Source organism: Salvelinus fontinalis, chromosome 29 (genome assembly GCF_029448725.1).
Source record: "Salvelinus fontinalis isolate EN_2023a chromosome 29, ASM2944872v1, whole genome shotgun sequence".
NCBI lineage: Eukaryota > Metazoa > Chordata > Actinopteri > Salmoniformes > Salmonidae > Salvelinus > Salvelinus fontinalis.
In genome coordinates this window covers 943,290-955,807 of record NC_074693.1, presented here as the reverse complement: position 1 = coordinate 955,807, position 12,518 = coordinate 943,290, and the positions used below count along the sequence as shown (strand labels likewise).

The 12,518-nt window shown below is 47.2% G+C and overlaps 1 pseudogene; it reads right to left on the bottom strand.

Moving 5' to 3' along the window:
* The window catches only part of LOC129827198 (transcription termination factor 1-like), a 36,684-nt pseudogene extending 26,777 nt beyond the window's left edge, over window positions 1-9,907 (bottom strand).
* Window positions 9,908-12,518: the final 2,611 nt, after the last annotated feature.

Here is a 12,518-nt window from a genome sequence, read left to right as displayed (position 1 = left end):
ACTCAATCACTTTTTATAGCTACTGTTTACAGGCCTCCTGGGCCATATACAGCGTTCCTCTCTGAGTTTCCTGAATTCCTATCAGACCTTGTAGTCATAGCAGATCATATTCTAATTCTTGGTGATTTTAATATTCACATGGAGAAGTCCACAGACCCACTCAAAGGCTTTCGGAGCCATCATCGACTCAGTGGGTTTTGTCCAACATGTCTCTGGACCTACTGCCACAGTCATACTCTGGACCTAGTTTTGTCCCATGGAATAAATGTTGTAGATCTTAATGTTTTTCCACATAATCCTGGACTATCGGACCACCATTTTATTACGTTTGCAATCGCAACAAATAATCTGCTCAGACCCCAACCAAGGAGCATCAAAAGTCGTGCTATAAATTCTCAGACAACACAAAAATTCCTTGATGCCCTTCCAGACTCCTTCTGCCTACCCAAGGACGTCAGAGGACAAAAATCAGCTAACCAACTAACTGAGGAACTCAATTTAACCTTGCGCAATACCCTAGATGCAGTTGCACCCCTAAAAACGAAAAACATTTGTCATAAGAAACTAGCTCCCTGGTATACAGAAAATACCCGAGCTTTGAAGCAAGCTTCCAGGAAATTGGAACGGAAATGGCGCCACACCAAACTGGAAGTCTTCCGACTAGCTTGGAAAGACAGTACCGTGCAGTACCGAAGAGCCCTCACTGCTGCTCGATCATCCTACTTTTCCAACTTAATCGAGGAAAATAAGAACAATCCAAAATTTCTTTTTGATACTGTTGCAAAGCTAACTAAAAAGCAGCATTCCCCAAGAGAGGATGGCTTTCACTTCAGCAGTAATAAATTCATGAACTTCTTTGAGGAAAAGATCATGACCATTAGAAAGCAAATTACGGACTCCTCTTTGAATCTGCGTATTCCTCCAGTGCTTAGCTGTCCTGGATCTGCACAGCTCTGCGAGGGCCTGGGATCGGGAGAGACACTTAAGTGTTTTAGTACTATATCTCTTGACACAATGATGAAAATAATCATGGCCTCTAAACCTTCAAGCTGCATACTGGATCCTATTCCTACTAAACTGCTGAAGGAGCTGCTTCCTGTGCTTGGCCCTCCTATGTTGAACATAATAAACAGCTCTCTATCCACCGGATGTGTACCAAACTCACTAAAAGTGGCAGTGATAAAGCCTCTCTTGAAAAAGCCAAACCTTGACCCGGAAAATATGAAAAACTATCGGCCTATATCGAATCTTCCATTCCTCTCAAAAATTTTAGAAAAAGCTGTTGCGCAGCAACTCACTGCCTTTCTGAAGACAAACAATGTATACGAAATGCTTCAGTCTGGTTTTAGACCCCATCATAGCACTGAGACTGCACTTGTGAAGGTGGTAAATGACCTTTTAATGGCGTCAGACCGAGGCTCTGCATCTGTCCTCGTGCTACTAGACCTTAGTGCTGCTTTTGACACCATCGATCACCACATTCTTTTGGAGAGATTGGAAACCCAAATTGGTCTACACGGACAAGTTCTGGCCTGGTTTAGATCTTACCTGTCGGAAAGATATCAGTTTGTCTCTGTGAATGGTCTGTCCTCTGACAAATCAACTGTACATTTCGGTGTTCCTCAAGGTTCCGTTTTTGGACCACTATTGTTTTCACTATATATTTTACCTCTTGGGGATGTTATTCGAAAACATAATGTTAACTTTCACTGCTATGCGGATGACACACAGCTGTACATTTCAATGAAACATGGTGAAGCCCCAAAATTGCCCTCGCTAGAAGCCTGTGTTTCAGACATAAGGAAGTGGATGGCTGAAAACTTTCTACTTTTAAACTCGGACAAAACAGAGATGCTTGTTCTAGGTCCCAAGAAACAAAGAGATCTTCTGTTAAATCTGACAATTCATCTTGATGGTTGTAAAGTCGTCTCAAATAAAACTGTGAAGGACCTCGGCGTTACTCTTGACCCTGATCTCTCTTTTGACGAACATATCAAGACTGTTTCAAGGACAGCTTTTTTCCATCTACGTAACATTGCAAAAATCAGAAATGTTCTGTCCAAAAATGATGCAGAAAAATGAATCCATGCATTTGTTACTTCTAGGTTAGACTACTGCAATGCTCTACTTTCCGGCTACCCGGATAAAGCACTAAATAAACTTCAGTTAGTGCTAAATACGGCTGCTAGAATCCTGACTAGAACCAAGAAATTTGATCATATTACTCCAGTGCTAGCTTCCCTACACTGGCTTCCTGTTAAGGCAAGGGCTGATTTCAAGGTTTTACTGTTAACCTATAAAGCGTTACATGGGCTTGCTCCTACCTATCTTTCCGAGTTGGTCCTGCCGTACATACCAATACGTACGCTACGGTCACAAGACGCAGGCCTCCTAATTGTCCCTAAAATTTCTAAGCAAACAGCGGGAGGCAGGGCTTTCTCCTATAGATCTCCATTTTTATGGAACAGTCTGCCTACCCATGTGAGAGACGCAGACTCGGTCTCAACCTTTAAGTCTCTACTGAAGACTTATCTCTTCAGTAGGTCATATGATTGAGTGTAGTCTGGCCCAGGAGTGTGAAGGTGAACGGAAAGGCTCTGGAGCAACGAACCGCCCTTGCTGTCTCTGCCGGGCCGGTTCCCCTCTCTCCACTGGGATTCTCTGCCTCTAACCCTGTTACTGGGGCTGAGTCACTGGCTTGCTGGTGCTCTTTCATGCCGTCCCTAGGAGGGGTGCGTCACTTGAGTGGGTTGAGTTACTGACGTGAACTTCCTGTCTGGGTTGGCGCCCCCCCTTGGTTGTGCTGTGGTGGAGACCTTTGTGGGCTATACTCGGCCTTGTCTCAGGATTGTAAGTTGGTGGTTGAGGATATCCCTCTAGTGGTGTGGGGGCTGTGCTTTGGCAGAGTGGGTGGGGTTATATCCTTCCTGTTTGGCCCTGTCCGGGGGTTTCTTCGGATGGGGCCACAGTGTCTCCTGACCGCTCCTGTCTCAGCCTCCAGTATTTATGCTGCAGTAGTTTATGTGTCCGGGGGCTAGGGTCAGTTGGTTATACCTGGAGTACTTCTCCTGTCTTATCCAGTGTCCTGTGTGAATTTAAGTATGCTCTCTCTAATTCTCTCGTTCTCTCTTTCTCTCTGAGAACCTGAGCCCTAGGACCATACGTCAGGACTACCGGGCATGCTGACACCTTGCTGTCCCCAGTCCGCCCGGCCTTGCTGCTATTCCAGTTTCAACTGTTCTGCCTGCGGTTACGAAACCCCTACCTGTCCCAGACCTGCTGTTTTCAACTCTTAATGATCGGCTATGAAAAGCCAACAGATTTATTCCTGATTATTATTTGACCATGCTTGTCATTTATGAACATTTTGAAAATCTTGGCTCTCTCTAATTTTCTCCTTCTCTCTTTCTCTCGGAGGACCTGAGCCCTAGGACCATACGTCGGGACTACCGGCCGTGGTGACTCCTTGCTGCCCCCAGTCCGCCTGGCCTTGCTGCTATTCCAGTTTCAACTCTTCTGCCTGCGGTTATGGAACCCCTACCTGTCCCAGACCTGCTGTTTTCAACTCTTAATGATCGGCTATGAAAAGCCAACAGATTTATTCCTGATTATTATTTGACCATGCTTGTCATTTATGAACATTTTGAAAATCTTGGCTCTCTCTAATTTTCTCCTTCTCTCTTTCTTTCTCTCGGAGGACCTGGGCCCTAGGACCATGCGTCGGGACTGCCGCCCGTGGTGATCAGCTATGAAAAGCCAACTGAAAATTATTCATGATTATTATTTGACCATGCTTGTCACTTATGAACATTTTTGAACATCTTGGCATAGTTCTGTTATAATCTCCACCCGGCACAGCCAGAAGAGGACTGGCCACCCCTCATAGCCTGGTTCCTCTCTAGGTTTCTTCCTAGGTTTTGGCCTTTCTAGGGAGTTTTTCCTAGCCACCGTGCTTCTACACCTGCATTGCTTGCTGTTTGGGGTTTTAGGCTGGGTTTCTGTACAGCACTTCGAGATATTAGCTGATGTACGAAGGGCTATATAAAATAAAATTGATTGATTGAAATTGATTGATTGGCTCTAAATGATAATATATTCAGTCAGCGGCCAAACACGTAACCCATTGGGTCTAAATGATAATATATTCAGTCAGCGGGCCAAACACTGAATGTGGATTCATGTGTCAAGGGAGAAAATCACATTTTAATTTCTTCAGAATTAAATCAATTTGTCATCTAACATTAACATGTTCCATAACATTGTTTTCATGTGGACATGTTAGCTACATCATCCTACGATAAACACCACGAGGGTTTAAAGAATAAACCTACCTTGTCTTCGGAATTCCTTGAATCAATCAAGATCATACTTGATCATCACTCTGATCCTCTTAACAGGCCGAGACGCAACATTGGGAACAAACTCTTTGAGCTCATTCATAGCCCTCCATTCTTTTTCACTGTAACAAAGAGAGGGGAAGAAATATCTACATAACATCTAAAACATCTGTTTAGAAACCTCTGATTTGAGATGAAACTCTGGTACACAGCACAATGATTCACAAAGGTCTGGTTTCACCAGCAATTCCTACTGTCAATGGTTATGTTCACTACCACCAATAATGGAAATCACTCTTCAAAATATGCAAGATTCACACGTCAAACGAGTCTACGAGGTTCCTTTCTACTGACCTTAGAGGTTTTACTTTTAGGCAGCGTCTGCGTTGTTGGGCGCTTGTCTCAACCATGGTTGTGTGGGGACCATCTTTCTCAGGTTCTGGTCCAGAATCATGAGTCCCGTTATCATTTGAAGCTGTTAAATCTGTTATTTCAGACATAGAGGGGACACTGTCCATTCCCGTGTCGGACTCTCTGCAGCGTTGTCTCTTTCTTCTCCTGCTGCCCTCTACAGCCCCTCCATCTGGTTGTCTCTTTCTTCTCCTGCTGCCCTCTACAGCCCCTCCATCTGGTTGTCTCTTTCTCCTGCTGCCCTCTACAGCCCCTCTATCTGGTTGTCTCTTTCTCCTCCTGCTGCCCTCTACAGCCCCTCTATCTGGTTGTCTCTTTCTTCTCCTGCTGCCCTCTACAGCCCCTCCATCTGGTTGTCTCTTTCTTCTCCTGCTGCCCTCTACAGCCCCTCTATCTGGTTGTCTCTTTCTTCTCCTGCTGCCCTCTACAGCCCCTCCATCTGGTTGTCTCTTTCTTCTCCTGCTGCCCTCTACAGACCCTCCATCTGGTTGTCTCTTTCTTCTCCTGCTGCCCTCTACAGCCCCTCTATCTGGTTGTCTCTTTCTTCTCCTGCTGCCCTCTACAGCCCCTCCATCTGGTTGTCTCTTTCTTCTCCTGCTGCCCTCTACAGCCCCTCCATCTGGTTGTCTCTTTCTTCTCCTGCTGCCCTCTACAGCCCCTCCATCTGGTTGTCTCTTTCTTCTCCTGCTGCCCTCTACAGCCCCTCCATCTGGTTGTCTCTTTCTTCTCCTGCTGCCCTCTACAGCCCCTCCATCTGGTTGTCTCTTTCTTCTCCTGCTGCCCTCTACAGCCCCTCCATCTGGTTGTCTCTTTCTCCTGCTGCCCTCTACAGCCCCTCCATCTGGTTGTCTCTTTCTTCTCCTGCTGCCCTCTACAGCCCCTCCATCTGGTTGTCTCTTTCTTCTCCTGCTGCCCTCTACAGCCCCTCCATCTGGTTGTCTCTTTCTTCTCCTGCTGCCCTCTACAGCCCCTCCATCTGGTTGTCTCTTTCTTCTCCTGCTGCCCTCTACAGCCCCTCCATCTGGTTGTCTCTTTCTTCTCCTGCTGCCCTCTACAGCCCCTCCATCTGGTTGTCTCTTTCTTCTCCTGCTGCCCTCTACAGCCCCTCCATCTGGTTGTCTCTTTCTTCTCCTGCTGCCCTCTACAGCCCCTCCATCTGGTTGTCTCTTTCTTCTCCTGCTGCCCTCTACAGCCCCTCCATCTGGTTGTCTCTTTCTTCTCCTGCTGCCCTCTACAGCCCCTCCATCTGGTTGTCTCTTTCTTCTCCTGCTGCCCTCTACAGCCCCTCTATCTGGTTGTCTCTTTCTTCTCCTGCTGCCCTCTACAGCCCCTCCATCTGGTTGTCTCTTTCTTCTCCTGCTGCCCTCTACAGCCCCTCCATCTGGTTGTCTCTTTCTTCTCCTGCTGCCCTCTACAGCCCCTCCATCTGGTTGTCTCTTTCTTCTCCTGCTGCCCTCTACAGCCCCTCCATCCGGTTGTCTCTTTCTTCTCCTGCTGCCCTCTACAGCCCCTCTATCTGGTTGTCTCTTTCTTCTCCTGCTGCCCTCTACAGCCCCTCCATCTGGTTGTCTCTTTCTCCTCCTGCTGCCCTCTACAGCCCCTCCATCTGGTTGTCTCTTTCTTCTCCTGCTGCCCTCTACAGCCCCTCCATCCGGTTGTCTCTTTCTTCTCCTGCTGCCCTCTACAGCCCCTCCATCTGGTTGTCTCTTTCTTCTCCTGCTGCCCTCTACAGCCCCTCCATCTGGTTGTCTCTTTCTTCTCCTGCTGCCCTCTACAGCCCCTCCATCTGGTTGTCTCTTTCTTCTCCTGCTGCCCTCTACAGCCCCTCTATCTGGTTGTCTCTTTCTTCTCCTGCTGCCCTCTACAGCCCCTCCATCTGGTTGTCTCTTTCTTCTCCTGCTGCCCTCTACAGCCCCTCCATCTGGTTGTCTCTTTCTTCTCCTGCTGCCCTCTACAGCCCCTCCATCTGGTTGTCTCTTTCTTCTCCTGCTGCCCTCTACAGCCCCTCCATCTGGTTGTCTCTTTCTTCTCCTGCTGCCCTCTACAGCCCCTCCATCCGGATGTCTCTTTCTTCTCCTGCTGCCCTCTACAGCCCCTCTATCTGGTTGTCTCTTTCTTCTCCTGCTGCCCTCTACAGCCCCTCCATCTGGTTGTCTCTTTCTCCTCCTGCTGCCCTCTACAGCCCCTCCATCTGGTTGTCTCTTTCTTCTCCTGCTGCCCTCTACAGCCCCTCCATCCGGTTGTCTCTTTCTTCTCCTGCTGCCCTCTACAGCCCCTCCATCTGGTTGTCTCTTTCTTCTCCTGCTGCCCTCTACAGCCCCTCCATCTGGTTGTCTCTTTCTTCTCCTGCTGCCCTCTACAGCCCCTCTATCTGGTTGTCTCTTTCTCCTGCTGCCCTCTACAGCCCCTCTATCTGGTTGTCTCTTTCTTCTCCTGCTGCCCTCTACAGCCCCTCCATCTGGTTGTCTCTTTCTCCTGCTGCCCTCTACAGCCCCTCCATCTGGTTGTCTCTTTCTTCTCCTGCTGCCCTCTACAGCCCCTCCATCTGGTTGTCTCTTTCTTCTCCTGCTGCCCTCTACAGCCCCTCCATCTGGTTGTCTCTTTCTTCTCCTGCTGCCCTCTACAGCCCCTCCATCTGGTTGTCTCTTTCTTCTCCTGCTGCCCTCTACAGCCCCTCCATCTGGTTGTCTCTTTCTTCTCCTGCTGCCCTCTACAGCCCCTCTATCTGGTTGTCTCTTTCTCCTGCTGCCCTCTACAGCCCCTCCATCTGGTTGTCTCTTTCTCCTGCTGCCCTCTACAGCCCCTCCATCTGGTTGTCTCTTTCTCCTGCTGCCCTCTACAGCCCCTCCATCTGGTTGTCTCTTTCTCCTGCTGCCCTCTACAGCCCCTCCATCCGGTTGTCTCTTTCTTCTCCTGCTTCCCTCTACAGCCCCTCCATCTGGTTGTCTCTTTCTCCTGCTGCCCTCTACAGCCCCTCCATCTGGTTGTCTCTTTCTCCTGCTGCCCTCTACAGCCCCTCCATCCGGTTGTCTCTTTCTTCTCCTGCTGCCCTCTACAGCCCCTCCATCTGGTTGTCTCTTTCTCCTGCTGCCCTCTACAGCCCCTCCATCCGGTTGTCTCTTTCTTCTCCTGCTGCCCTCTACAGCCCCTCCATCTGGTTGTCTCTTTCTCCTGCTGCCCTCTACAGCCCCTCCATCCGGTTGTCTCTTTCTCCTGCTGCCCTCTACAGCCCCTCCATCTGGTTGTCTCTTTCTCCTGCTGCCCTCTACAGCCCCTCCATCTGGTTGTCTCTTTCTCCTGCTGCCCTCTACAGCCCCTCCATCTGGTTGTCTCTTTCTCCTGCTGCCCTCTACAGCCCCTCCATCCGGTTGTGTTTTCAGCCTCGTTGTTTTCCATTTTCTCTCAGTTTGTTCTAGAATACCTGGGAGCTCCGTTTCATCTGGACAAACGTTCAGTTGAATCTCTCCAACTTTTTCCTTCTTTCGTTTCCTCTTCTCCTTTACCTTCTTCTGTACCTCCGTTACCACATTTTCCCCTCCCTCAACCGCTTCAATGTATAGTTCTATGATTTCAGGATCATCTGCTAATCTTAAAACTGTCTGACGGCTTTCCGCTCCCTCTTCAAGCTTCGTTTGTCTGTTCTTGTGCTTCTTCTTACTCTTTCTGGCCTCCTCTGGCACCCTTACATCTGAGACATCTACTGCAGACGCTGAGAGGCCACTGTCCATCCCCTCTTTGGTCTCTCTGTCATTATAGTTTTTCCTTTTCTTCCAGCTACTCATCGCCTCGTCTCCCACACGTCGTGTTTGAAGATTGTTTGACTTTTTCTTCGTTTTCCCTTCAGTTTGTTCCTCAGGATCTGGAACCTCCATTTCAGCTTGAACATCAATTTGCTTCTCTTTCTTCTTTTGCTTCTTTTGCTTTTTGCGCCAGACTTAACGTTTTCCTTGATGGCCTAAAAGCTCAATTTTAGTCTCATCTGACCAGAGTACCTTCTTCCATATGTTTGGGGAGTCTCCTACATGCCTTTTGGCAAACACCAAACATGTTTGCTTCTTTTTCTCTGGCCACTCTTCCGTAAAGCCCAGCTCTGTGGTGTACGGCTTAAAGTGGTCCTATGGACAGATACTCCAATCTCCGCTGTGGAGCTTTGCAGCTCCTTCAGGGTTATCTTTGGTCTCTTTATTGCCTCTCTGATTAATGCCCTCTTTGCCTGGTCCATGAGTTTTGGTGGGCGGCCCTCTCTTGGCAGGTTTGTTGTGGTGCCATATTCTTAACATTTCTTAATAATGGATTTAATGGTGCTCAGTGGGATGTTCAAAGTTTCAGACATTTTTTTATAACTCAACCCTAATCTGTACTTCTCCACAACTTTGTCCATGATGTGTTTGGAGAGCTCCTTGGTCTTCATGGTGCCGCTTGCTTGGTGGTGCCCCTTGCTTAGTGGTGTTGCAGACTCTGAGGCCTTTCAGAACAGGTGTATATATACTGAGATCATGTGACAGATCATGTAACACTTAGATTGCACACAGGTGGACTTTATTTAACTAATTATGTGACTTCTGAAGGTAATTGATTGCACCAGATCTTATTTAGGGGCTTCATAGCAAAGGGGGTGAGTACATATGCACACACCACTTTTCAGTTTTTTTCTTTTTTTATTGTTTGAAATTTTGAAAAAAACTTCATCAATTTGGACTATTTTGTGTATGTCCATTACATGAAATCCAAATAAAAATCCATTTAAATTACAGGTTGCAATGCAACAAAATAGGAAAAATGCCAAGGGGATGAATACTTTTGCAAGGCACTGTAGTACAGTTTAGGTTAGTCAGAAAAATGATTGATGTGACTGAGGGGGAGTAGAGATTATTTACCTTGTCTGAAATATTTTCCCTGAGGGGTAGCTATGGCAACACAAATAGGAGATGTGGGTATGTGCGGGTGTATTGTGGTGGTGGGGGGGGAGGGGTTTGTGTTTGGAAAAGTTAAAAAAAGGAGTTAAGTGAGTGAAAAAGGAAAATGGTTGCAAATGCAAGAGCCCATGTGTGTCTGCAAGCAGGACACGTGACAGAGAGAGCTTTCAATATTGTGCAGATATAGGATATGATGGAACGGTCCCCAACCATATATCCTAGAAACCCACCTGAGCGACCCATGCGCTAAGGAGAAGTCCTTATCTGTGTTATAGATCTGGGGAAGGGTACCAAAAAATGTCTGCAGCATTGCAGCACCCCCAAGAACACAGTGGCCTCCATCATTCTTAAATAGAAGAAGTTTGGAACTACCAAGACTCTTCCTAGAGCTGTCCACCCGGCTAAACTGAGCAATCGGGGGAGATCCTACCCCGCCTTTCTAAGGTCTTCGAAAGCCAAGTCAACAAACAGATCACCGACCATTTCGAATCCCACCGTACCTCCCCCGCATGCAATCTGGTTTCCGAGCTGGTCATGGGTGCACCTCAGCCACGCTCAAGGTCCTAAACGATATCATAACCGCCATCGACAAGAGACAATACTGTGTATACAGTATTGAATACATGAATACAGCTGTATTCATTGACCTGGCCAAGGCTTTCGACTCTGTCAATCACCACATTCTAATCGGCAGACTCAACAGCCTTGGTTTCTCAAATGACTGCCTCGCCTGGTTCACCAACTACTTCTCAGACAGAGTTCAGTGTGTCAAATCGGAGGGCATGTTGTCTGGACCTCTGGCAGTCTCTATGGGGGTGCCACAGGGTTCAACCCTCGGGCCGACTCTTATCTCTGTGTACATCAATGATGTCGCTCTTGCTGCTGGTGATTCTCTGATCCACCTCTACGCAGACGACACCATTCTGTATACTTCTGGCCCTTCTTTGGACACTGTGTTAGCTAACTTCCAGATGAGCTTCAATGCCATACAACTCTCCTTCCGTGGCCTCCAACTGCTCTTAAATGCAAGTAAAACTAAATGCATGCTCTTCAACCGATCGCTGCCCGCACCTGCCCGTCCGTCCAGCATCACTACTCTGGATGGTTCTGACTTAAAATATGTGGACAACTACAAATACCTAGGTGTCTGGTTAGACTGTAAACTCTCCTTCCAGACTGAGACTAAACATCTCCAATCCAAAATTAAACCTAGAATCACCTTCTTATTTCGCAACAAAGCATCCTTCACTCGTGCTGCCAAACATACCCTCGTAAAACTGACTATCCTACCGATCCTCGACTTCGGCGATGTCATTTACAAAATAGCCTCCAACACTCTACTCAACAAATTGTATGCAGTCTATCACAGTGCCATCCGTTTTGTCACCAAAGCCCCATATACTACCCACCACTGCGACCTGTATGCTCTCGTTGACTGGCCCTCGCTTCATATTCATCGCCAAACCACTGGCTCCAGGTCATCTATAAGTCTTTGCTAGGTAAAGCCCCGCCTTATCTCAGCTCACTGGTCACCATAGCAGCACCCTTCCGTAGCACACACTGCAGCAGGTATATCTGACTGGTCACCCCCAAAGCCAATTCCTCCTTCGGCCGCCTTTCCTTCCAGGTCTCTGCTGCCAATGACTGGAATGAACTGAAAAAAGTCACTGAAGCTGGAGACTCATATCTCCCCAACTAGCTTTAAGCACCAGCTGTCAGAGCAGCTCACAGACCACTGCACCTGTACATAGCCCATCTGTAATTAGCCCATCCAACTACCTCATCCCCATACTGTCATCACGCACTGGTTTTGGAAACACACCACTGCTGGGAAAAAGTGCATCTTTTCTTTATGCGGATTTTAGAATATTCACATGAAACTCTGCCGGCAATTGGATGGAAACCAGAGATCAGTGGGAAGCCACACAGGACTCAGCTGCAGCTGCATTATGGTGACTGATCAGACTCTCACTCAGTGGCCATTTTAGCTTATAAATCCTGGTGGGGCAAACTCCCCAACATTTTTTGGGGATGCGTGCCAGCAAAGCCACTGCACAACACAACACTAAACAATACATTCATTGCACTATGACGGTGACAAACAGTGCCCACAACCTGTTACGGCCTACATAAAGTTGTCCCAACATCATGGCTTTCTTTCCAGCCCCATGGAGTGAATCCTTACCACCGCTACACCTGGCTATCAGCGGAGCCTTGTCTGGCAGCGAAACAGTTCATTCAGACTAATTTACTGCCTTTTAAATAACAGCTGATATGGATGACTTGCTTAAACAAATGGGATTTCTACTGACAATTGAGATGTACAAACTATGGCATGAGGCTACGACAAGCGGATAAGAGGCAAACCCGAAATTTAAATTAAGACCTTAATGAGCGAGCTAGGATGGACGTAGTCAATATAACTATTTGTTCAGCACTTCTGAAATGTACAGCGACAGAATTCAGAACATGGGCCATTATTACAGTGTTCTCCCTGTACACCAAGTCAGAAACGTAGGATAAATAAAGGGGGCATATAAGCAGACAATAAATGCTCTTACAAGATTCGATGATTACATTTATCTAAAACTGTCTATAGGCAGATTGCCATGTCTCATTTTCGTATTAATTGAAAATGATCCGTTTTTCAAAGTATCTCTCTTTTTCAAATAAGCATTGCAGAGCTACAATTTCAATTTCATCCCCCTGAAAAGATGGAATTATGGCTGAACTCAAATGTGCTGGTTGATAAAATACCTGTATTTATGGGAAAGTTGTTTGAAAAGGGTATTTTGTTCTTAAATGATATCGTAAATTGGAATGGTAGAGTTATGTCCTTCATGGAGTTATCGGA